This window comes from Erpetoichthys calabaricus, chromosome 16 (assembly GCF_900747795.2).
Source record: "Erpetoichthys calabaricus chromosome 16, fErpCal1.3, whole genome shotgun sequence".
NCBI classification, from domain to species: Eukaryota; Metazoa; Chordata; class Cladistia; order Polypteriformes; family Polypteridae; genus Erpetoichthys; species Erpetoichthys calabaricus.
In genome coordinates, this window is record NC_041409.2 from 29,260,725 (window position 1) to 29,287,664 (window position 26,940).

Genomic DNA, 26,940 nt, shown 5'->3' on the forward strand with positions numbered 1-26,940 from the left:
CACTACATTAATTTGACGTCCCTGGGTGGGTGTCTTACTTTGTTTTGTTTTTTTTACTTAATTACTGCCATGGCCAAAGACAACACAGATAATTAATTACCTAATTGATCAACATCAATCAATCAGTTCTTCACAAACTATACAGAATTTCCTATATATGACTTTCGGAAACTTTCAAAATTTGATTTGATTGTTCTTGGAGAATTTAGATGACTAAGACTGACAGGCTTCCTGGTTTGATTGTCCCGTTCACGTCAAAGTAGTTCTAATGTTTCTGAAAAAAAACAACACACACACATACAAATAATGTGAACGGAGCGGTGGCAAAGTGGTTAGAGTTGTGAATGTCAGCCCAGTCACTCTGTGTGTCTTTTTTAAATGCTCTTCCTGCGTATGGGATTTCTGTAACATCCCAGATTTAAGCGTTTTAGATTTATAGGTAATTTTCATTTGGTCTCCATGTCAGTCAGCTTTGGTGTTTTAAAATATGAACTCATACAGACTTAAAAGTTCTAATGCCATTAAGTGCCATCTACAGCTCTTTTTTTCTATAAGACTCTGAATGAATGTGTTTCAGCTCTTGTCAGGCCAGCACAATCTGAGGCGAGTTCCTGGCCTGACTGTTACTGAAATGACCTTCACAAAGTGAGAAGTTCTTTAGTTCCAAAGGAGCAACTTGTTATGAAAATAGTACCACACTTCTTTAAATTTGATCATATAATAATTGTTACTTTTAATCATGTTGCACTTTAAATACATCCATTTTCTATTTGCTCTGGTCAGCACTGTTTAACTTCAGAAAATTAATGTAAAATTTAAAAATTCATCTTTTTTTGGCAGCCTATAAACGTTTACATGTTTTGTCTGTTATTTTCTATGTCTCCTCATCCACATATGGTACAATATTGCATTTGAAGCAGACATTTTAGTATGTTGCTAAGGTGCTTTTCTGAAAATGCTGCATCAATGGACAAGGCACAGACTGTCTGTAAATGCTCCACTTCTCACAACTTGTTAAACTTTCAGCCCAAGATAAAAAGAACTCTGTTTAGTCAAGTGGCAAATTAAGTTTTTTTTTTCGCAATTATAAAAATAGTATCTTCTTACTTAAATCCTATCAAAGACAGTATATCATTTATATAGAACACAACTGCTTCTCATAACTAAAACTTTTATTATTTGCTCTCCAGATTCTAATTTTCAGCTAGCAATAACCAATAATTAATTAAGTTAATAATAAATATATTAATATGACCTTGCAATGTATTTTAAGGAACTGAATGGCAAGCAATACCTTGATTAACTGTCATGTTTTTATTGTTTTTTATTATGTACTTATAAACAGCAAATAAAATCCCAACTTCATTTTTGGGTGTTAACACCACCACATATCTACACCCTGTGGGTTTCTGTTTGAGTTGATGTGGTGATGCACCTTCACATATGACATGATTAATGATATTTTAAACTGGAGTAACATAGTGGCATAGTGGTGGGCAGATGTTGGGATCAGGGTTCAGTTCTTGGCTCCATGACTGTCTACATTTTCTTTGTATGTTTCTATAGATTTCTTTGAGTTTGCTGGTTTCCTCTCACATGCCAAAAATGCATCTGTTCATTTGATGGACCCTTGTAATTTGGCCCAGTGTGAATGAGTTTGAATATATGTGCACAAGTGCACTGGGAGAGACTAGTCTCACATCCAGGATTGATTCATGTCTTCCGTCCAGTGCTACAGGAACATAAAATGAAGTATGAGTTCAGGAAATGGACTGATGGTTGCTTTTAATAACAGTTAAATTATTTTGATTTAAGATAATAGTACCTTTAATTACAAAGGACAGTGTTTTCTCAAAGTATCATTAATCAGTGAAGTCCTTATCTGCTCTACAGATAACAGTGGGAGCTCTGTTTGCTAAATATGTCAAGAGGCAGAAAACACAGGAAAACTTAAAAGCATAAATGTTTTGCTAGAAGACAATGTCCGTTAATTTAAATTTTAACTTGTGAAAGAGGGAGAGATGTGAGTTTATAAAGATATCTAGCATTAGGAGCTGGTAACAGGCAGTGTGGTCTTAGCTTTGGACTACATAGATACAAAATCACAATAAGTAAGCTAACTGAATGCAGCTTGTGTGGTACCAGCATTGCTGTTCTTTGACTTATTAAACTTGTAAGTATTCATAGTTTATATATTAAATAGTTTATATATTAAAGTACAATAATCCAAACATTCCCTGACTAATCAGTTCAGGACTTCTGTGTGACTCCATGTTAATTGCCAAAGCACAATATACTTATTTTGAAACAGGATCAGTTTTTCCCTTTAATTAATATACTGTTGTATGTCAGCTAGTAATACTATGAATATTTAATTTTTTTGGTCTGCTACATGCATTCAAATTTACTGAAAGATCTGCCTTTCCACTCTACCTCTACATTCTGCCTTGAAATTAACCCAATAAAATAACCTTGGCTGACAAAATTTTTATGATGCGTTATCTCCAGTGATATTATAGAAGTTATTAAAAATGTAGTTTAGTATATTGTAACCCAATTTGAGTTTGCACAATACTATACTATAGTACTTGCCTCACCTGGGGCCTTATGTATAAATGGTGCATACGCATAAAAATGTTGCATATGCCTGTTTCCATGCTCAAATCGCGATGTATAAAACCTAAACTTGGCGTAAAGCTACGCACATTTCCACAGTAGCTCATACCCCTCGGTTTTGCAAACTGGCGGCACCCAGCATGAAAGCAGTGCTACTGTTCCTGTGTGGTATCCCTTTCTTTTTTAGATCCATATCTCTGTCACGGCTTTATAAATACACTGAAATTAACTGCATATTGTTTATTAGTTTAAGGCGTCTGATTGTAATTAACCTGTAACAATATAATGGTCCACAGAATGGCCAAACTATTCTAAATACCATAACTGCTTCAGCGTTGTTATTCTCACTGCACCTTCTTCTTCTTCTTTCAGCTGCTCCTGTTAGGGGTTGCCACAGCGGATCATCTTTTTCCACATTACTTTCACTGCACCATTCAGAGTATTTATATCACTGTATCTGGGTGTGGAATCACAGCTCTACAGCAGCTGATCAGAAAGAGAATTATCGGTATACAGCATCTAGCACACGCTGCCTCAGCCATGCTGTCTATTGAACTGCTCTCATACGGCAAACGCTTCAGAGGCCATTCTTGTACGGACCTCGCGGTTCAGAAACAGTTTCATTCCAAGAACTCTAAATGCACTCAATTAGTCCATCAAGTGCTCCTTGTATAACTGTTTGTACTTATTAGTACAATCACCTCACTGTAAACTTGCACTACAGTTATAATATTGCACAACCTGCGCCACTTTATAAAGCATGTATTTACATATGATGACGATATCATTTTAAAGATGAAATGCAGCAAAATATGTTTATTATATTATACAGTTATATAAAACTTTAACTTCATTTAAATAATCTATATCGTTAGTAATTAAACATGTAAGGACACGGTGCCACAGCGCTAGCGAAGAGCTGGCGCTCCGTTCACAGATTGTTCCTGCCTCGCACTGTATTCTTGCTGGGGCTGGCGCGACACTGGAAGGATAGATGGATAGAATAATTAAAAATGTACTACGAAGATATTTCAATGTTCCTTAAAAGTTTTGAAGAATCGGCATTCTAAGCTTACAGATGGCTTAACGTCTATTACAGAGCTGATTGTGTTGCGATTGGGTATTTGGAGAATGAAAAGTAAGGACAGGAATTGGTGGTTATTACGTTTGAAAGAGACAATACTGCTGCAATAAATTATTTCATCAAAGGTCGCGCACGGCACAGCAAGCATCTTGTCTGAGGCAGGAACAATCATTGCGTCACCGTGTTCCCATGTTTAATAATATACGTTAACTCCTATCATCATGAAAATGATATCAAGTATACATCTCAGTATTTTAATTATTCAGAGAGCTGTAATATCACGAATGTAATGGATTCTGTGTAATGTCGGAGGAAGAGAATGCCCATTTAAGAAGCACATAGTGATTCACACACACAGAGCACAGAGAAGATCAAATACAAAACAAAGCATTTAACGTGCTACTTTAGTTATAATGGGATTTGAAAAACTAGTAAATTAAACAATTTTAAGATGAAGTTTATGATGTTCTACTTTAATGACAAAATAAATTACGTGATTAAAGTGGAAATTTCAAGAATAAAGTTGACATTTCATATTTTTTCCCACTGTGTGCCAATTTTTTTTTTCTCTGTACCCTAATAAGCTTTCATATATATGACACTCAGATGACGGGCTACGACTCGCCTTTTCACGGCGACTTTGATATCTGACAACTTCTTTTTTATTTCAGGCACTATGTGACTTTGTGAACTTGAGCTTTCAAGTTTCTCTGACACTCTATGTCACTCGATCAACTTCCTTTTGTTGTTTATACCACTATTTAAACCAACAAATAGTATGTTTTTCCTTGTCTCCACTTGGTATTCGCTGAAATTCTGAGCTTAAGGGCTATTTATATTGATTTGCATATTCAAAGAGGCGTATTTCTGGGAGGAGTTTGGGGAGTGGCAGCAGGCGTGTGCACAAGCGTTACTTTTCACGCTGACTGGGATTTATGGAGCAGAAGAACGTGGAAGTTGGCGAACGCACAGATTTATACATCTGGATTTTTTTGTGGGTACGCACATTTCCGCTTTTGTCTTTACGCCATATTTTAGTGTGAATTCTACGCATGGCATTATGCATGAGGCCCCAGAACTGGGGACTGAACCCCAAATCACTGGAAGCCAGACAGACATGAGACATAAGTAGTTGATTTCAATTAAAATGCACCCCCCCGAGCTGCTAATACATTGTGTGGAGGTGTAGGCAATGCAATCTCCCCACCAAAAGAGGTTCACATATTCTGAGCTTATATGATGAAAATATAAATATGAATACAGACTTATGTAAATTTGTAAATAGCAACACCCATACTCAAAATTAGTTACCTTATTAAGCAGATTGTCAAGATAAAGTTGCAGTATTTATTATTTACTAGCCAAATGTAATACAATAATTTAAAAAGTTTTTTCTCTCTCTTGTACTACATGTACTTTAAGTGCCTTTCCTCAGAATTCACTTTTCTTGAGCACATAAGTGGAATATGTAGAGCTCTAAGGTATTAGCACCAACCTCAGTGCCTCTGTGCCTCCCATTATGATTTTCGTTTAATTTAAATTAAACATGAATATATCCTCTTGCCTTAATACCTTATGTTCTTTTAATTTTTATTCCTCAACTCAACAAATTAGCGCTAGTGCTGCAAAGACAGATGGCAGGTTTCTGCCATCAGAAACAGTTAGTCCCAGAACTTCCACCTTCCTGTGGCTTGGTGCCTGAAATTCATGTCTTAGAATTTGTTACTGATGTTTTGTGAGCAGTGCTGAGAGCCTCAGGGTGTTAAGCTTAAGCTCCCAGAATGCCGAAAGGCACGTTAGATATCTCAGACAAATGATTTTTTTCCATTTTGTTAGAAAGTATCTCATTGTGGTATTAAAACAGATTTTAGATGTCTCTGAAGCAACATGACACATCATAAGAGCTAAGATCACCACCATAATACTAAATGAGAAATGTAGATGTGAGGTTGTAGTCCTGATCTACGATATTTTTTTGTGAAAAGGTCAAATGTCCATAGATAATGTCTGTAATAAAAAGGTTTTAAAAGTCAATGTGAGCATCTTGTATGACTTTTTTTTAGTTAAAACATTTAAAAAAAATGTATCAAGAAGAATCAGATTGTTTTGCTTGATCCATTTGAAGGAGTGTCAGTTTTGAGGTTGCTGCCTTGCAAGCGTTCTCATTCTGTGGACAATAAAAATGCAGCACTAAGTATATGGCTACTATCAGTGAGACTTAATTTGTAAAATATACAAGAATCTCAAATCTGTAACAGGAACATTTAACACAGATTTTTCACTGTTTTCAAAACTTTTGTATATTTGTTTGTGTTGGTGCATATTTTTGTAATGGTAAATGCAAAGTCTCAAAGAATGAAAAATGTTTTGAAAAAATAATTATGGCATTCATCATAGTCATTAATTATTCTCAGAAGTATAAATTGAAGGTCCACAGGTGTCAAATTCAGCCTGATTACTTGTACATGTATCCATGTTTTTTTTATTTGAAGGAATCCTTAATAACATTTCTGTAATGGTTAACTTTAACCAGCATCCATTTTTGCCTACCTACTTAACAAATGAACCAAAGTAACAGCTGCGATCTCTGGCACTCTTATGTGCTTCTTATAATATAGTGACCAAACAACCACACATTATTGTGATCACAGATAAATATTTTGGAGCTTATGTGTACTCTTTCTAGATTTGTGCTCCACACAGCCTACAATATAAGACACCATCCTGCTTGCCTTTGAAATTCCTTTTGTTTATTAGTGGTTCGTGATCATTTCACTAGTCTTAAGTCTTTCTCATAAATCCATCAAGCTTCAGCTACTATTATTCTATAAAGATATCTAATATTTTAACTTCTTTCCCATGACACTGAATTGTATAAAACATGACTCACATTGTATCTAATGTATGTTTATTCTTAATTCTAAAGACATAGGCGTATGACATTATATTTCTCTATTTATTTTTGTGTAACAGAGTCACAGGCATAGTGAAAGGGGCATGAGCCCTCCACAATAACCCAAAAAAGCAGGCCAGCACCTTAATTGGTTTATCCAGAACAGACTAATCTCAAGGCAGGCAGTCCCCAAAAGCTACTAGCGGGCTTAGGCCTTCCTAAGCCCAAAAATGTGGAGCTTGCTTTTAAAATTCAAAACAAGATAGAGAAACCTTTGAAACTCTGGTCGGTAAACAAATGGGTTTGATGACTCTACATAAATTGAGAGTTAATTAACAAAAATAGAGAGATACATTAAAATGTTCAAAAAAGCAAAATGAAGATGCCTAAAATGTCAATTCAAGGCAATCAAATCCAATCCACAATTTGAAAGTAGCAATCCAAGAACAAAAAAAAAACTCAAAAACTGACAAATCCAAAGAAGAAACAATTACTGCAAACTCCACCACAAACTCAATGCTCCACTGCTGAGTCTTCATTCTAACTGGAATATAAAGCAAGAAGGAGGAACCAGCAGTTACGATTATAGGGTGGCCCCACCCCCTGGGACTCCACCCACAAAGCAGAGAAAATGGCAGCATGTTTAAAGAGATAATACAAATAACAAATAATTAATAAATCTGATAAATAGTACATAAAAATAAGAAAATGATTCAAAATTAAGAAGAACAAACAGAAAATGGCAAATAAATACAAGTCAGCTTGTAACGATTTTTTCCACTACACTTCACTAAGTTTTCACTGAAACATTACCCTGATGATTGCAGGTCAACTTCAAACTGCCTTCAACCCCTTTCCACAGTGCCAAAAGATGATTTATAATAATAAAAGCGATATTAACTAAACCACACAGAGAAAAATTGCAACAACAAAAAAAACTATAATTAATACATTTTTAAAACACCCCCACTTCCAACATATACAATGAATACAAAGCATAAAATTATATATCCAAGAACTACCCCTTCCATCCTTTCGATTTAGTCTTTTTGCCGTTTTCCTATTTCCCCATAGTTCAGGGGTAGGCAACGTCGGTGCTGGTGAGCCGCAGTGGCTACAGGTTTTCATTCCAACCCAATTGCTTAATTAGAAACTAATCATTGCCAATCTCAGACCTTATTTAATTTTATGGCTTGTTAGTCTGTGCAATGTAAGGCTCTTATATCGTAGATTTTTTTCCTTTCCAAGGATATCATCCAAATGATATGAAGCCTAAAACAGATCATTTTCAGTCTGTCACATTTTTCTATTAAGTGTTTTATTAAATCAAACAGTGCATGATGAACACACACAGATGTAATTGGAAAAAAGCTAGCTGGAGAACTGCTGGCTGCTTTGTCTTTTACATCTTATTGCTAATAAGGAGCAATTAAAACACTGAATGCAGCAGTTTAAGATTGAAATAAGCAATTAAGGTTGGAGAACCTTAACAAGCGAGACCACTAAAATGAAGCATCAAAATGTCACTTAAGCAATATGTGCTTCATCAGCAATAATTGAGTTCTCGTTAAGGAACTGGGTTGGAACAAAAACCTGCACATACTGTGGCTCACCAGGACGACGTTGCCTACCCCTGCCATAGTTCAGTTCCTTTGACATGCCAATCCCAGAATAAAAGATTTACGGTTCACTTTTGCTTTCGATCCCTTTCACGGTAATGTCAGCGAATCCAGAATCTTCGAGGTGGCCACCCCAGACTGCGATGGACAGTCAGTTTCTGCTTTACACCCCACGCCATACACAGTTTCTCCATTAACTCACTGGTGAACTGGGGACCTCTATCAGACACAATATATGTTGGCACCTTATAAAAATAAAAATAAGAAAAAGAATGATTCAAAATTAAGAAGAACAAACAGAAAATGGCAAATAAATATACGTTTAGCTGAAAAATCCTGGTAACACAACATTTATGTTATAAATCACTTGTAATGTCCATCCATTCTGCTACTTGTTTGTTCAGTAATTTTGAAGCCCATTATGGTCGAAGTGGACACAGGACAAGAACCAGCTGTGAATGGGATTTTAGTTCATACTCATACAGAAATGCACAGTTACTCTAACAGGATTAATTCAGAGTAGCGAAATAAACTGGAGAAAAGTTCAAGCAGACATGTGCAGACTCCACACAGGCAGTGACCCAGCAGATTATTGTTATTGTTTTGTCACAACTCAAACAAAAGACAGAATTTATACACTGGATTTCCAAAATGCTTCAACGTGCTGTTTCTTTGCTGTCTCTTCCTTCCATGTACAAAATGGATTTCTTAATACCATCTGTTCAGCCTCAAGAGGAACCACTCAAATGAGCTCTACTGATGGTGGTCATCCAGCTACAACTTGCTAGAGCTACAAACATGCCATCGGTCCTAATCCTGCAAGATCTCTCCTCTGACTTCAACACAGTTAACCATGACATCCTTCTTGGCACCACCACATCTCGGGCAGATCCTACAGCATGTCCTGGTCAGGAGAGTTTTTTAAGGGAGCACCAGATGTGCACAGGTGTACCCCAAGGATGGGTGCAAGGCCCTCTACTTTTCTTTCTGTACAGCACCTTGCTGGGATCCATCATCTAATCCCATGGGTACTCTTATTTCTATGCTGATGATACACAGCTGTACCTGTTGTTCCCTACAGAGCTAGAGTCTCTGCATGTCTTACTGTTTTTTCAGCCTGGATGAATGACCACCATTTACAGCTCAACCAGGCAAAAACTGACCTTCTTGTGATCCAGGCCAGCCAGTCTGTTCAACTCCCCATCTCTGTACAGCATGGCCCACTATTACTAACACCTGTCAAGTCTGTATGCAGCCTTTTGTCTGACCACATCTCCACTGTTTCTCATTCATACAGCTTCATCCCATACAAAATTCACAAGATAAGACCTTATCTGAAAGAGTGGGCAGCACAAATTCTGGTCCAGGCTTTGGTCTTGTTGCTTCTGGACTACTGCAACTTGCTTCCAGCGGGAGTAATCGCATGTGCTATCAAGCCACTGCAGATGGTCCAGAATGCAACAGTCTGTCTTGTATTTAACCTGCCAAGATGGACACATGTCACTCCTCTCTTCAGGTTGCTACATTGGCTCCATGTAAGTTCAAATCCCTGATATTTGCCTACAGAGTAGTCAATGGGTCAGCAGATGAGTATATGGAAACACTGGTGAAGTCCTGTACTCCTTGCTCCCCTACAGGCCGAAGCCTAATGTTACTCGATTATATTTACTTGTTTTGTAAGTCGCTTTGGATAAAAGCATCTGCCAAGAAAATAAATGTAAATATTTATCGTGTTGTTGATTTCATTTTAAATGGACAAATTTGCCGTTTGTGCCTATAAATCTACACTCAATTACCCATAATTACAGAGTGAAAACAAGTTTTCAGAAAAGGTTTTCAAATTTATTAAAAATCAAAAACTGAAATCTTTAAATCATATAAGTATTCCGACCCTTAATTCAGTACTTTATAGAAGTCCCTTTGGCAGCAAAGCTCCCTACAAGCGTTAAACACCGAGATTTGAACAGTTTATCGCATTCTTGCTGGCCGATCCTGTCATCTTGGATTTATTTTTCAACTCATTGCTGTGCTAAAATGTGAACTTTCTGCCCGGTTTGAGGTCAAATGCACTCTGAGACAGGTTTTCTTCAAGGATCTTTCCGTTTTTATCTGCATTTATATTTCCTCGGTTCTGACCAACCTCCCCATCACTGCTGCTGAGAAGCACCTCCACAGTATGATGGTGCCACCACCTTGCTTCACCACAGGGATGGCAGTAGGCAGCTGATGAGCAGTGCCTGGTCTTCACCAGACTTAATGCTTAGAGTTCTGCCCAAAGAGTTCAATCTTTGTCTAATCAGTCCTTTAAATGCAGTTTGGCAAACTCTAAGAGGATTGTCATATGCATTTTACTCAAGAGTGGCTTTCATTTAAGGTGATATCTATGAGGGATGTTCAAAAAGTTTCCACACTTTTATATTTTCGTCAGAAATGGTGAAGGCGGGAGGGGTAATAATTGGGCATTAAAAAGTTGGTACGACACTAGGAAAATTGCATCACAAACAAAGGTGACAATGTAGAAAAGTGATGTCATTTGTTTTTTGAAATTCTTAATAAATAGAGAATGTCCCTCGTACGACAAAATAAAGTGAGCAGAAGACGTAAAAACCTTCTGAATCCACTGTATATACTATCAGACATGCAAGTGTAGGGAGCATTGCATGGGCATATTCTGGATTAATATGGGGAAGGATTTGAGTGTGACACCACCATTAACCTTTGTTGTCTATTTCCCTAGATTGGAGGAAGAGACACAGCCAGGATACTACTGTGGCTACTTCCTGTGGTTGTAAAACCCTGCTTCTTCTGGTGAACATGGTACTTAACCACAGTTACCACCAGAAGTTGGCCTTCATTACCATGCCATCCTTGCCGGGACGTGGGGCTTTCTGATAACACTTCTGATTTACTTTGGTCTGCAATGGCATCCTGTTAAGCACGATTGTGATATCTACTTTCACTTTACGGACATCCAAATTAAACGGGGCTTCTCTGGGACCACAACCTTACTAATCCTGTTGTTTTTTTGCTTTAATAATGAATATGCCCAAAACCCCAAAGATACTGACACATATCATATCAACAGGTTGACTAGCCATCTTATGTAAAATGTAATTCTTCTGGATACCTAAATGGGAACAAATCTGAAATATTTAATTACAGCTTGGCGAGTTCCATTCAGACTTGCACAGGTCTGTCTCCCTAAGCCATACTGCTTCTTAACCCTAGCAATAATCATTTTTCATATTAGTTTTTTTATACATATTCAAATAGGGTTAATAACTGCACTGACCGCCTTTCAAAATCATTCTGCTTTGAGAGACAAAAGAAGGCCATTGGTGCATTCATGCAAAAGATTAAATACTTCTTTAAAACATATTAGCATTAAATATTAAATCACATTAAATAAATGAAATAAGCAAATGGTAATGTGAATAATTTACAAGAAACCATATAGAGGAAAAAAAATTAAAAGGCAAGTGCTGGAGAAGTCCTATGAAAACAGGGGCACAGTAGAGTAATGCAGAAGAAAAGATTGTGGTGTTTACTGATGACCGGAGAGTAAAGACCTGAGTTTTCATTTTTAGGTGCATAATGAATATGACACATGAACTTAAAAAGTAAGACTTTTAAAGAAACGAAAAAAGTTCTTACAATATTTATAAATCATTATTTATTCTATTAATTAAAACAAATCATACAGTTAAGAAAAAGGTTTGCTTTACAAATAATACAACTCCATTTTTTCAGTGTTTGAATGTTAATTTAAAAGAATTTATTATTTTTATTTGGTTGATGACACACAAAACTTTTCATTTTACTGGAATCCAGGCGCGTCCAGGCAGGTAGCACAAGTGCATTGAGAAGGGTGGAGACGACATTGAGAAATGACATGATCAGTTTTGTGAAGGTTTGCTCCATTTTCTAACTTTAGCTTGACTCCCCCTTGTAGTTGCCATCTTTATGTACCTCACATTAAGCTGACTGTTCCATCTTAATTGTGAATGCCATTGACCACTGTGATGTAATAAAATCACCAAACAAAACATAAAGGTTTGGGGATTAGCCCCTTGTAATAATTTTGCTGGTCAAGATGATAGATTATTCAATTTATCAGACATTCGACGACAGTTCTTGTTTCTGTCGTCCTTTATATAACCCAATACAACAAAATGGCTACAGGAAATGACTAAAACAGGAAGTGATGTCATCAATGATGGCCGGTAGTGACTTCATCACTGGGGGGACCGGAAGTGACGTCATCATTAATGGTCGGAGGTCACATCATCGAGGTAGGCTCGGAAGCGACGTCATCATTAATGGTCGGAGGTCACATCATCGAGGTAGTATCGGAAGGGACGTGGTAAACAGGAGCCGGAAGTGTTATGGATGTTGAAATACGTGCTGTATCTTTGTTTGTAAGGGTAATTATCTCAGGTAGTTCATTATTTATTTCTGTAAGGTCAGAAAGAGAGGTATTAATACCATCATACAACCCCCCATCTGACTCACCTCTGGGCCTGTTGATTGCCTCCTAAGTGCACGTGTATGACACCCCGTACAGCCAAAGGCAGTTCACCGTTCACTTTTACTACAAATTCGGTCATGTGCTTAAATGGCAAAGTATCATTTTTGCAGAAAGATTTTTCCCTTGTAACAGGTTATGTTTGTTGTTAGCATGTGTAATGTGTTCTCTGCATACGTGACACATATGTGTTTGTTTCACAGGGGTCTTTTTGAAGGACTTTTCAGTCATAGAATATTTATCTACTATAACTGCAGACTTGATGTTGATCTTCAGTGCTCTTTGCTGTTTAAATGACCGCCCCTACTTTAAACGCCACCTTAATGAGGCATTCGATTGGTTTAGAAACGTGATGCTCAGTGAACTGTCTGATTATTCCCACCCACATTTATGCAGAATCCACTCATGGTTGCCTCCAGATGTATATATTATTCTTAAGGCTCTGAAAGATTCATGTTGTACAAATCCAAGTGGAATGACAGAACTTGGACAAGTGAAGGACGTAATTCATTAGTACTTCTTTATTCTACATTAATGAAGAATCACAGTGAAGCATTTCTCCTCATCGACACCTATAAAACCACTTTCAGAGCCGCATAGGCTACACCTTCTCCGTTCCCTGTGTATCATCATATACATTTTCCTTTTCAATTACGAATGGATATTTGCCCGGAAATCTAATTATTGTTCTTGATTGTTGTTACATTTATTTGATAAAAAAGTGTACAAGGCAGCGACACAGACAAGGATTCAATTTGATTTTTCTAAGGGTCATTTTCACTGTTTCACTGCATCAGTGGTTTAAAACAATCACTTGGATGAAGATTAAAGCCGAACACACATATGTCATCAGTGCTGTTGTCTAGCATTCAGCTTGGATCTTCGGAGGTGATGGATAGCATTTAATAATAGGAAGAGAAATCAAAATGGAGTGAGTGGAACAATATTGTTTGTCTTTGTGTCCTGCTCTTACCCTCCAGCTGCTTTTAACCCCCTCCGCCTCTTCCTCCTTCTCCACACCAACACTTGTCTTCCTTGCCTTACCAGTGTCATTGGATGTATTACTCATCTCCAGATGATGTACACAGTACATTTCAAAGACACAGGAAAGAAGAAAGTAACATCTTTCCATCTTTTGGGAATCTAATCTGCTGTTTTATTTTAAAAAAAAAAGTGTTTTCTTTTCTAAAAGAACAAATCTGTGCTATTTAAATTCATGAAGTAATATATAATGAAGGGAGCAGCATGGAAATGTGCCATATAGTAGCAATAAAGTAATGATATTATGTACAGCATTAAAACAAGCTACTTGCAGCTTGGGAATAAGTTTGAACTGCAAAACCTTGAATGTTTAAACTGTACAGCAATAATGTATCCATTCATTTTTGACTGCCTGTCCTCTTAGCTCAGCGACCTATATTCTGTTTCCAGATACAGTTTTTTTTCCCTTTCTCTGTTTATTTGTGCTTCTGTCAGCCTCCTGAGATTCCGCTTTGGGTTTTGATTCATAAATACTTTTAAATCCCTTTCAAGCACTCCGGGAAGGGTAGAGATCAAAGAATGGAGGGAAAATGTGCCGAAGGCATATGCTGCTGTTGCAGCATCTTTTCTAACAAGGTAATTGTCCCCGGCTTCCTGCAGTTTCTGACTAGATTGGCTCAACGACATGATTAGGAAATGTTCTAAAGGTAATGACCACTGCCGCTAGTCATCTGCCTCACAACTACTGTTTTTGCATAAAACTAGAATCAGTAAGTGGAAAAAAAAGAAAACTGTGAAGATGCAGGTAATGGATAATTATTTCTTTCACAGTGTATGAGTATGTGAAGTCTTGTCTGTTGCAGCAGGAGAGAATACGTTAGGTATTTAAGTGAAGATTAAAGACTGGGAGTGCAATCTCTGTAGAATTACTTCACGAACCAGCCACTACTTTTATATTGTTAGGGGAGGTAAGCAGTCCTTCTAGACTTGCTGTATTTGAAATGCATGTCCAATCTGTGCAAAAAAGAAATGCGGATGCACTGTAGGAAAGTTAATTGTTTGTATTGTAAAGTAGCCAGCACACAATGTTATAGTGGAGCAGTGGGGTTTTAGATTGACCTTGGAGAAATCATAAGTGCCATTTTCATTCGGAAAAAGCTTTCAACACATTGCTTTATCAGGTGTGAAATGTTGCATCATTGTGTTGAACGTTGTGAAATGTGTACTTTAGAAATAAGTAAAATACCCTTGAGACCAAATAGAAGTTAACATTTGCAGCTCACATAGCTTCAGTCCCAAATTGAAATAGGGGCTGTGAAGCTTTCCTTTGCATGGATAAAGTGTTCACACTGAAGTGAGCTTTATAAAATAAGGACTGCTTTTTAGAAAATCTTTACGTTCCACACATATGTGCTTTTTATTATTTTCTTGCTCCAGGTCTAAACTATTAATTGATGATGACAAATTACCTTTAACCATGAGAGTTTGTACCTACAACAGGTTACTATCCATATTTTTGGAATTCAGGTCTTGTACATATTGATGTCAGCGAGAAGCAGATTTGAAAAGCTAATGGCGAAATAAATACAAGAAAAACGGTTCACTCCAAAAATGTAGCACTTCCATGTAAATTGCTCTACACAGGGATTTCAAATTTCATGGGGGGCTGCAGTAGAAGTTGCTTTTCGTTCCTAACAATCCTGCTTTTAATTGGACTCTTCTTAATTAAGGATCTTGGTTTTTTTCCCAGTTTTTGCTTTTACTGTGTCACTCAACAGATTCCCTACTAGGGATATTCACTTTTTAAAAGAATTTATGGGTAAATTTTAAAGATTTTATATTTCTTTTGAAATGCTTTGTTTATTTAAACTTTTGCATCCTAATGATCAAACACGTAGAAATGTAACTGAAATAGCTGTCATTTACACAGAGATACACCCTTGGGAACCTTAATTCAGCTGCCAGGCCCAGTTCTTACATAAGCTTCTTTTATTGTCTTGATCCAGTTAGGATGGAAGTAAAATTTATTATTTTTTTCTTATTTGCCAATCCTCAGGTGACATCTTTTATGTATAAGAAGAAATCAAAAATGTATTAGTTAAATAAGCAACCAGAAATTAGAGTCAGGGAAAAAAGGGTGAAAAGTTGAAGTTCACATAATAAATAACAACATCTTTAAAGAAGTTACAAGATGTACGCATGGTGATAACATTCAGGTGCGTTTGAGGGCTGTGCAGACACTGTAGTCTTCATTGGACTGAGTTCAGTAGGTAGATAATGTTCTACAACCTTTTTCGTCTATTTCAGGGTTTTGCGGGGCCAAAGGTTATCTCACCAGGATTGGGCAAAAGGTTGAAAACAGGCCTCCAGCCAGTTACAAGGTCCACGCATAAACATATCCACACACACATCCCACATTCACACACGGTGACGATTTGCGGTTGGCAATTAACATATCCTAAATGAAAAAAGAAATAGTTAGAAAATCTTTTGTAGTAAATTCCTTTTTGCTTGAGCATGTCTGGCTATAGTAATTTTCATGAAATGGGACTTGCAATGCTATTCAGTTACGACAAATGTTAGAAAATAACAGAAGTGAATAGCAAATCTTATTACAGCAAGTGACCATTATGGATATCAGGTGAATGTGGCACACTGATAGTAAAGTTTAGGGTGACCAGATTTTCAAAGTCCCAAACTGGGACACGTGTGTAGCAAGTAGCAATGCAGTGTTCGTTATTCTATAGGCAATACAATATTTATATTGACAAAAGGTTGCAGTTCATGGAACACTGTCCTACAGCTCCTGAGGGTCATGCAGTTGTATTTTGGCAAATCGGATGTTAACACAAATATTCTTATTAGTGAATAGTGGCTTCTACTTTGATGCTCTGGTCAGTTGTTTTTCTGATGGTGAAGTAGTACTCTGCAGTTCTATAAAAGTTTATGGAAACATGTATTATTCATTCTTTGCACCTGGAGAGGATGTTGTTGGATCACTTCATTGACTTTTGACTTTACCTTTTGTCCTAATATCTTCATTTGTATAACAATTTTCAGACTAATGGACAACAGCAACTTATCATCAGTTTTCTTATAGCATTATGTTTACTCCCTAGAAAAATGAGTCAGTCATTGTGTAACCTGCCTTAGTCCTGAACAGGGTGACAGGGGGTGCTAGTGCACCTCTCCCAGCCAACATAGGGGGAAAGGCAGGAACAAACCCTGGACAGGCACCCCAACAGGAGAGGAACACACACACACACCCCAACCACACACTACAGCCAATTTAGGATCGCCAATTCACCTAACCTGCATGTCTTTGGACTGTGCAAGGAAACCCATGCAGACAGAAGGAGAACACACAAACTCCACACAACTCCACTGCCTGGTCTCCTTACTACACTTTCGAGTCAAAAACATTGAATTGTTGGAACTTCTAGCAATAGCAATACAAAGAGGGCACAGACAGAATACTTTAATGGCAGGAAGAGAGCACTTCTGCTTGCCAATATGCAAAGTCAGAACTTGCTAGGGAGGGGGGTTAGACCCTTTCATCCATACATGGGACCCCAAAAGTGAAAGTGTTGAAGAAACAATGCAAGAGACTTGTACTCTGAGAAATGAAACTGAAGTTTTCACCCAGAATGCCAGGGGTGCTGCTACTCTACCGAGAAAGAGGAAAAGTAGTTATGGGGGGCTGCCAGAAGGTCTCAAGTCCTTCTAGCCAGAGTTGGCAGCACATTGTCTTAGTGATGGTATATTATTCAACCTCATTGTTGGGGTGGTGGCTGGGATGAGGTTGTTTGACAAGCTGAATGAAAATACTTTGGGCATTCTGTGTGTAGTGCACTGTAAGCATCTCTAAATATAATATCCATAAAATACAAAATAACAAGTGTGAAACTGAGAATACACAGAAAAATATTTTTTATTAAAGATAAATTAGGTTTTTAATGTTTCTAAATATGAAAACTATAAAGTACAAAAACTATAAAGTAAGAATATCTCAAAATAAGACTTGGTGTCAAAAAAGCTGAAAAGAAAAAATTAATTAATTAATTAACACCTTCCCAATAAAAAATCCAGGTGATAATCTGAACCTGGCCATCTCATTGCCTAGTCGTTCCACTTCTATCTTTCCACAGTTTACTCACTTTGGAGGAATATGATGAAGGTGTGATGCTGGATCTGTCATTGATGATGACACATCTACTGTAAGAGCCCACTCCAAGGTCAGGAGAGATAACTTAATAAAAAATTACACTTTCCCGAAGGGCTGCCACATGACACAAGAAATGAGAAGAAAATGATGCAAACCTAGTGAAGGTCCATCAAAATGATTACCACTGTTACAAAAAAGCAATATGAACAACCTCACCATCAGTCCTAACAAGAGTACATTATGCTAAAATAATCATTCTTCAACCTTTATGTGAATGCTATCCTTTATATTGACAGGGATGCCATTGCAGACATCATTCAAGTATATGGGCTCCCTATAGATAAAGGCTCTGTCTTTTACAGAAGTATCATTTATTTTAGGAATTTTAAGAAGATATTCATCTTATGAGTTGACACACTTGTAAACACTACTGCTTCACATATCCAGCATCCTGGGTTTGAATCCTGATGAACAGACAATCTGGTAATCTTTTTTAACTGTTGCTTCTTTTTATTTAAGTAGCAGTGAACACTGAATTTATTACGCATTGTGATTGGTCTATTCTGAGTTGAAACTTGGCCAATCAGAGTGCTTCATTTTGCACCCTGTAGTTTAGCGTAGTGGCATCTCAGCAGTAGAGCAGAAGCTTCAGTTGTTAAATATGAAACTTGGCACAATTATTTGTAAAGTAAGTGTAATTTAATTATCTGTCCTTAAAGTATACTGTTTATGTGATTAAGTTTGTATATTTCAATAAATATATAATGTTTCTATACATTTTCTAAAGTATAGAAAGTTTAGAGGAAAATAAAGACTGGTCAAGCATTCATCACTTTTTGGAGTTTCACAAATGTTGTTTTGTGTTAGTTTTATATTACTCTAGTTTCCTCATGTACAATACTGTATACATACAGTATATTAAGACTAATTTACTTATTTAAGCACATTAAATATTCTATTGTTTTACGTTCTAACGATTTCCCTGGTACTGATGTTATCCTGAATGTAGTTCACCACTTAGTGGATCGAATGAAGCTGTCTGTTAATAACTATTGTTAACATTGACACATTCAATTCAACAGACAGAAATTGCAATACCTAATTAATGTTTATTGTTTGTTATAAACCACACTTTGACATTTATGTAACTTTAAAAAAGAATTAATAAACAGATTTTGGACAATTACATCAGAATTAATAACACCTAACGTTTGTATGAGTTCGCCAAACCAAAGTTTAACCACATTCTCAATATTGTCTCAGTATTTGTAGAATTACTACTAACTAAATGAACTACTCTTTTTTTCTGAATTTTAACAATTTTCACTCATCTCTTATTTCACCTCACTAAAGCAGTTTAAATTATACTTTAATGTTAATTAAGTAAAACACCAATAAATTTGGTTTATTGTATTCTCTCAAAGTTAGTTACTTAACTGTTTAGAAATTAAATGTCTAAAATTATATTTTAAGTGAAATTGAATATGCTCTTTCAATAGTTTCATTTATGATAACTCTAATAATTTCTTAGGGGAATAAGGATATACAAAATTATTAGCTGTATTTATAACTTTTTTAATCGAGCTTCACATAAATGGCACAATGCACAACCCTAAAATTGGATTAATTGTTTTCAGTAAATGGACAGTTAGTATGAACTTTCTGTTAAGAAAGAAGCCCTGTAACAGAATAAAGCTGGCTTCGCACTAAAAATGCAATGGCAGCATTCTAAGTAATTAAGCAGTGCTTGTAAAACATTACCACTTAAACAACGACTTATGCAATGCGTAGATAAATATTGGGGTGGGGGTTCCAATTTCAAACAATTGACTTAAGCTGAAACAATAATGGTTAGATACTGCATTAAATAGAATTGCATCATAATATGGTATAAATCAAGACTTACACCGCTTGCAGTGCAGCGGTGATAACAGAAAAAAAATAATTTTGCTCTGAAGGGACGGTAACTGAAAAAAAGAGATTGCTAATTATGATGGATGCCTTTAAATTCACCTCATAATAAACTTTTGAGGCTCACAGTCACAAGACTCCAGCCATTCAACTGCTAAGTTCTTAATTTACAATACAGTTTAAATATATATATATATATATATATATATATATATATATATATATATATATATATATATATATATATATATATATATATATATATATATATAGTATATATACATTTTAATATATATTAAAGATTTGGATAGAGATAAAAATAAAATGTTTGCAGAAACTTCAGCAGGATACAGACTTGGGCAGATTTGTGGCAGACGAAATTTAATGTAAGTAAATGTGAAGTATTGCACGTAGGAATGTTAGGTTTGAATACACAATGGGAGGCTTGAAAATTGAGAGTACACCTTATGAGAAGGATTTAGGAGTAGTGGACTCAACACTCTCAACTGCCACACAGCGTTCAGAAGCCATTAAGAAGGCTAACAGAATGTTATATAAAATACAAATCCAAGGGTATACTGAAGCTTTATAATGACACTAACTAATGCACTGTTGAAGCCTTATCTGTTGTACTGTGTGCAGTTTTGGACTCCGGGCTACAAAAAAGACATAGCGTGCTAGGAAAAGTTCAGAGAAGAGCGACTAGGCTGATTCCAGGACTGGGGGGAATGAGTCATGAGGAAAGATTAAAAACGATGAGCCTTTTCAGTTTAAGCAAAATTGGCCCTAGTGTGTGCTTGGTGTGTGGGTGTGTTTGTGTGTGTCCTGCGGTGGGTTGGCACCCTGCCCTGTGTTGGCTGGGATTGGCTCCAGCAGACCCCCGTGACCCTGTGTTCAGATTCAGTGGGTTGGGAAATGGATGGATGGATGGAGATTAAGATGAGACCTGAATGACGCGTTTACAATTATGAAAGGACTTAGTACATTAGATCAAGACTTTTTCTTCTTCTTTTGGCTGCTCCTGTTAGGGGTTGCCACAGTGAATCATCCTTTTCCATCTTTTCCTGTCCTCTACATCTTGCTCTGTCACACCCATCACCTGCCTGCCCTCTCTCACCACATTTATGAACCTTCTCATAAGCCTTCCTCTTTTTCTCTTGCCAGACAGGTCTATCCTTAGCATTCGTTTCCCAATAAAACCAGCATTCCTATGGCTAATCAATTTTGTTCCCCTGTAGTTACTACAGCTCTGCGCATCCCCCTAATTCTTAAAAATCTGTACCAGCTCACTCCTTCTCCACTCCTCAGGCATCCTCTCTATTTCCAAGAATCCATTTAAACAACCTGTTTAAAAACTCCATGCTTCCACAGGCATGTCATCTGGACTAGTGGCCTTTCCATTCTTCATCCTCTTCATCACTGTCCTTACTTCCTCCTTGCTAATCTGTTGCACTTCCTGATTCACTATCACCACATTATCTAACCTCTTCTCTCTCGTTCTCTTCATTCATCAGCCTCTCAAAGTCCTCTTTCCATCTGCTCAACACACTCTCCTCTCTTGTGAGTATGTTTCCATCTTTATCCTTTATAAGCCTAACCTGCCGCACAGATTTCCCAGCTCGGTCCCTATGTAACCCACCGGTTCTCTTCTCCCTCCTTAGTGTCCAATTTGTCATACAGCTCATTATACGCCTTTTCTTTAGCCTTCGACACCTCTCTCTTCACCTTGCCCCTTATCTCCTTGTGCTCTTGTCTACTTTCTGCATCTCTCTGACTATCCCAATTCTTCTTTGACATCCTCTTCCTCTGTATACTCTCCTATACTTTCCCATTCCACCGCCAGGTTTCCTTTTTCCTCCTTCCTCTGTCCAGATGTCATGCCAAGCACCTTTTTGCTGTCACCCTTACTACTTCTGCTGTAGTTGCCCAGCTATCTGGCAACTCTTCACTGCCACCCAGTGCCTGTCTTACCTTCTCCCTAAACTCAACCTTGCAGTCTTCCTTTTTCAACTTCCACCATTTGATCCTTGGCTTTGCCCTCACTCTTCTGCTCTTCTTGATCCCCAACATCATTCTACAAATCGCCATCCTATGCTGTCTAATTACACTTTCCCCTGCCAACACTTTGCAGTCTTCAATCTCCTTTAGATTGACCCTACTGCATAGGATATAATCTACCTGTGTGTATCTTCATTCACTCTTGTATGTCAGCCTATGTTTCTCCCTCTTCATGTATTCACCACAGCCATATCCATCCTTTTCACAAAATCCACAATCATCTGACCTTCTTCATTCTTCTCGTTGAACACCATACCTACCCATCACCTCCTTGTCTCCTCTGTTCCCTTCATCAACATGCCCATTGAAATCCGCTCCAATCACCACTCTCTCTCTCTCTTGGGTACACTGTTCATCACTTCATCCAACTCACTCCAGAAATCTTCTTTCTCATCCATCACACACCCAACTTGCGGGTGATATGCACTAACAACATTCATCATCACACCTTCAATTTCCAGCTTCATAATCATCATTCTGCCTGACACTCTTTTCATTTCCAAAACACTCTTGACATACTGTTCCTTCAGAGTAACCCCTACCCCATTTCTCCTCCTATCCACACCATGATAGAACAATTTGGATCCACCTCCGATCCTCCTGGTCTTACTTTCCTTCCATTTAGTCTTTTGCGTGCACAATATATCAACCTTCCTTCTCTCCATCACATTAGCTAAGTCTTTCCCTTTATCAGTAATACTGCCAACATTCAAAGTTCCTACCCTTTTCTTCTCCTTCTTCATCCAACAGTAGCCCAATTTCCGCCAGAACCCTATTGGCTAATAGTACTGGTGATGGCTGTTGTTAGCCCGGGCCTCAACTGATCCGGTATGGAAATCTGTATTGTTGTTCGCATGTTGATATGGCAAAATTTTACACCAAACGCCCTTCCTGACGTAACCCTTCCCATTTATCTGGGCCAGTATGAAGAAACACACTGGTTTGTGAATCCACTATAGCTGGTTCTTCAGAGGGAGGAAGACAGAAGGCATGAGTACACTTTGCCAACCCCTGGTTTGGTGGGTAACTACTAACACCAGACACACTGCGTTAGATGCTCACACATGTAACAATTAATATGTAGTTCTACAGTCTGAGAAGGCCTTTTTCTCTTTTATATAAAAAAAATCTTTCGATGCGACAAGACTTTTTAGGAGACAAGACTTTTTGGAAAAGATTTTTTCAAATCCCGGCAGACAAGAATGTTGCCGTGAGATTCTTTCAAGTTACACCCTCCTATTAACCATTTTCAAACAAGACCACGGTACTCTCACCTCTCGGTCTTGTGAATGCTTTTGTCAGGCACACCTCCTGCCCTCTCAGCTCTTATAAATGTTAACGTTTTCCTCACTTTAAGTTCCCAATTAAAGAAGATGTATTATGTCCAAATCTTATTGAAGAATTTCATCATGAAGGGTTATCAACAGAAGAAATGAGTACACGGGCAATCTTAGCACCTAGAAACGGGGAAGTCAAACAAATTTACGCCAAAAAATGTTGATCGGTAACACGGCAAAATGGTTAAATGCGTATCAATAGACAATGCTGAAACAGTTGGTGGTGATCGTGCGGAAGATGAAAACAACAACTTTCAATATCATGAAGAATATCTACAACCGTTAACACTGTGCGGTCTTCCACCGGCCGAATTACTGTTGAAAGAAGGATGTATCCAACAAAGGTAATGTAGTACATCTTCAGGGGCTAACATTAGACACCAAAGGAGATCTTGATATGCCATTTGTATTAAAACGTGAACAGTTTCTAGTTAGAATAGCTTTTGCGAAGACAATTGACAAATCTCAGAGCCAAACATTCAAAAATGTCGTTTTATTTAACAGAGAGAAAGAAGCGAAATACAATCACAGGTAGTTATATGTCGCATTGATGCAAATGTAACACTTCAAATGAAAATTAAAATCTGTTTAAATTGTACATCCGCATCCCCATACATGAGCGGCAGAACCGCAAAGAGGCTAGCGCGTAGCACTGGCCCGGGGTTTGGTGAGCGAAGTGAGCAGAGGACAAAGCCCCCTAGTCTTCATAAAGAAAGATTGTCTGGAAAGAGAGGTATCTGAAAGTTGACTGTATTGTTCATCTTTTATCATACTTGATGTAGGATCGTGGGAAGCCAATGTTTATACTACTCGGATGCAAATCAGGTACTCGTACTCGACTTGTATTCGGGTGCAAATCAGGAACCAGATCTGAGTGGGACCCCTGTGGGTATTTAATAATGCTAAATTAATATACAATAGTTAGACTAATATAGCCAGTCAACCTAATGTGAATTCAAAACCATCAAAACTTAAGTCTTTCCATATTTGAACATCAATGAGCACATTAGTTAACATAATCCATCTCCTTTATGATACAGTAATCAAAGAAATGATTCAAGACATGATTTATCATTACCATGTAAAGGTTTTCAACATTTTAATTTTAACAATACAAGGCATGTAAAATGCACTTACTAACAAACTATGACCATGAAGCATTATGCTTAATTTATAGGGGAATTAAAGAAGAGTCTTGAGTGTGACATGAAAGAAAGCATGAATGAAAATTTCAGAGAACAAAAGAGAGAAAGAAACAACATCACGGATATCATCGGTTTTGATAAAGCATCCAACAAGGTGAATAGGGTAAGGACCTTGACCTTCAAAGAGAGCTGTAAATAAAAGATGCTGGTCACGGTCTATGGGGCAATCAAATATTATTCATTAGGTTGATGCATCGAAGTGAAAAAGAAAGAATAAATATATATATATATTAAAGTTAAATGAACATGGAGTCTGCAGTTAAGAATATTTTTTTTTTGTAAAAATAGGTAATTCATTTTCAAGTAACAGAAACCAATAATCCTGACTCAGCTATAAGTACATTATACCACAGTAGATAATTTGAAAGTTGACATGAAAATGTTGAAATTAATTTGGATAAAAACTTGCTGCAGCTTTAACCGATAACACTTTCTATTACTATATTACTTTTCCAAACAGATATTCAACAGTCAAAATTTAAATTCTTTAAATAAGCTGCAATGTGCATGGGTAGGTAAATGGATTTATTCTTTTCTTTTCCTTTTGCAATTCCCTTTTGCTGTGATAATATAAAAATGGCCATTTCTGTAATGGAAAACCCTACAACATTTCCCTCTACTGTAATGTACTAATTGTACTCATTGTTATTAAAGACATACATTACTTTCATTCCATTCCTACTCATTAGGTTCATTATGGCAATACACTGAAATGGACTGGCCAGGCCACATTATCCCCACCAATTTCGTTCAACTTTTCCATACAGTTTCCTTAGACACTCTTAGTGCAGTGGAGTTTGTCCTGGGTCTTCCCATTTGGTTTTCTCTAAGTGAGCCATGACTGACTGAATTCCCATTGGAGGTGCCCCAGTTACATCCTAACTACATGACCAGCACATCTCATTTAGCTTCTCTTGATCCAGGGAAGCAGACATTCTCCTGCAAGTTCCTGCTGTACTGCTGAGCTCTTCACCCGGTCACAGCCCAGGAACCTCATTTCAGACTCTTGCACTCACAATCTTATTCATGCAGTCACCACCCAGAGCTATTAACATGACCGCAATGTCAATCACTGACTCTTGGCCCAAGGTAGTCAGGGACCAAATTTGATGTCTCTTAGAAGACAGAATACTCTGCATTTTTGATTTTTGCATACACAGATAAAAACTATACAGTGTATCCTAGATCTCTGCCAGGACCTAATTATAGCTAGCCACCCCCAGTACAACTCAAATGAAGCCACACAGGAAACATCTCTCTATATATAAAAAAGAAATCCTGGAAAGGAAATTTCCAGGGCGACAATACGTGATCTTCTCAGAAGTTCCCGGAAGACATTTAAAAGACACACGAGACAAAAAAGATTGGCCACGGAGTATCTCACGAGGACCGTAAACATGGGACTTGGTACCAAGAGATTGTCCCAGGGCCGTGGAACATGAGATTCTTGAAAGACACGGCCCTTCTTATCAAATAAGAGCACAGCCAGCGGTAGCACACACAGATCCTGTGCTCTCAGCAAAGAAGAAAGAGCAGCGCAGCAAAAAGAGACATTTGGGAGAGAAAAAAGGCAGATAAAAGATTATGAAAGCAGTGGAATTATAAAGGCTCAAACAAGCAATGGCACGATAAACAAGCAGAGAAAGGTACAGAATATGAAAGCAGTAAAATTCAAAAGTATTGTAGCGTCCCAGCCAAGTTGAAGCCTTTTTTGTTTTAAGTCACTGTTAGGTCCGATTGATGGAGGGCGGAATACAGCACTTACACAATTATGGACCATACGCTATGAGAATCTGTGGTCCCACAACAGTTAAAGCAACGATTCCAAAGAAGAAAAAAAAAACTTTTAAAAATGTATGTCCGATTAAACAAACACAGGGGTTGGTGAGCGAAGTGAGCAGGGGGCAGAACACCCTAGTCTTCATAAAATATCATTAAACACCTAAGCTTGCTTATCTCAGTCTTTAGGAGCAGTGGCTCTTCAAGGTCCTCCTCATGTCTTACACAATTTGCCCAACAGACCTGCACTGGAACATAGTTTTGGGTGCTGTGATCTGATATACTATCCATAAACATTAAGTTAATGTTTTAATAATAATACTGAACTTTAATCAATAATTATACATTTACTTTTAGAAGTACTCAATTACATCCTAGGGGTCAGCAGTGGCTGCAGGTTGTCGCTTTAACCAGTGTTTCAATTAGAACCATTTATTTACTAATAAAGCATTTTTTGCTTCAGTTTTAGTTGCTTATTATGATTTTTGCTTTAAACTATTGCATTTAGGTTTTAATTGTTGCCTTTTTTCTTACCCTGCCAGTTAATCGTGAGGTGCAAATGACAAGCTAACATGCATCATGAAGTATCTGTGATAAAAAAAAATGTTGAAATGAATGAGAGAAAAGAGAAGGACCACAAAATATTTGGAAAAAGTTCTCAGAAAACAAAAATATCCAGTTTTTGCTTTGGAAGAACGAAAGCACTGCACAACTTTATGACTGTTAACTGTGGACCCCCATTGTCATCCATCTTCATTTTATAAATG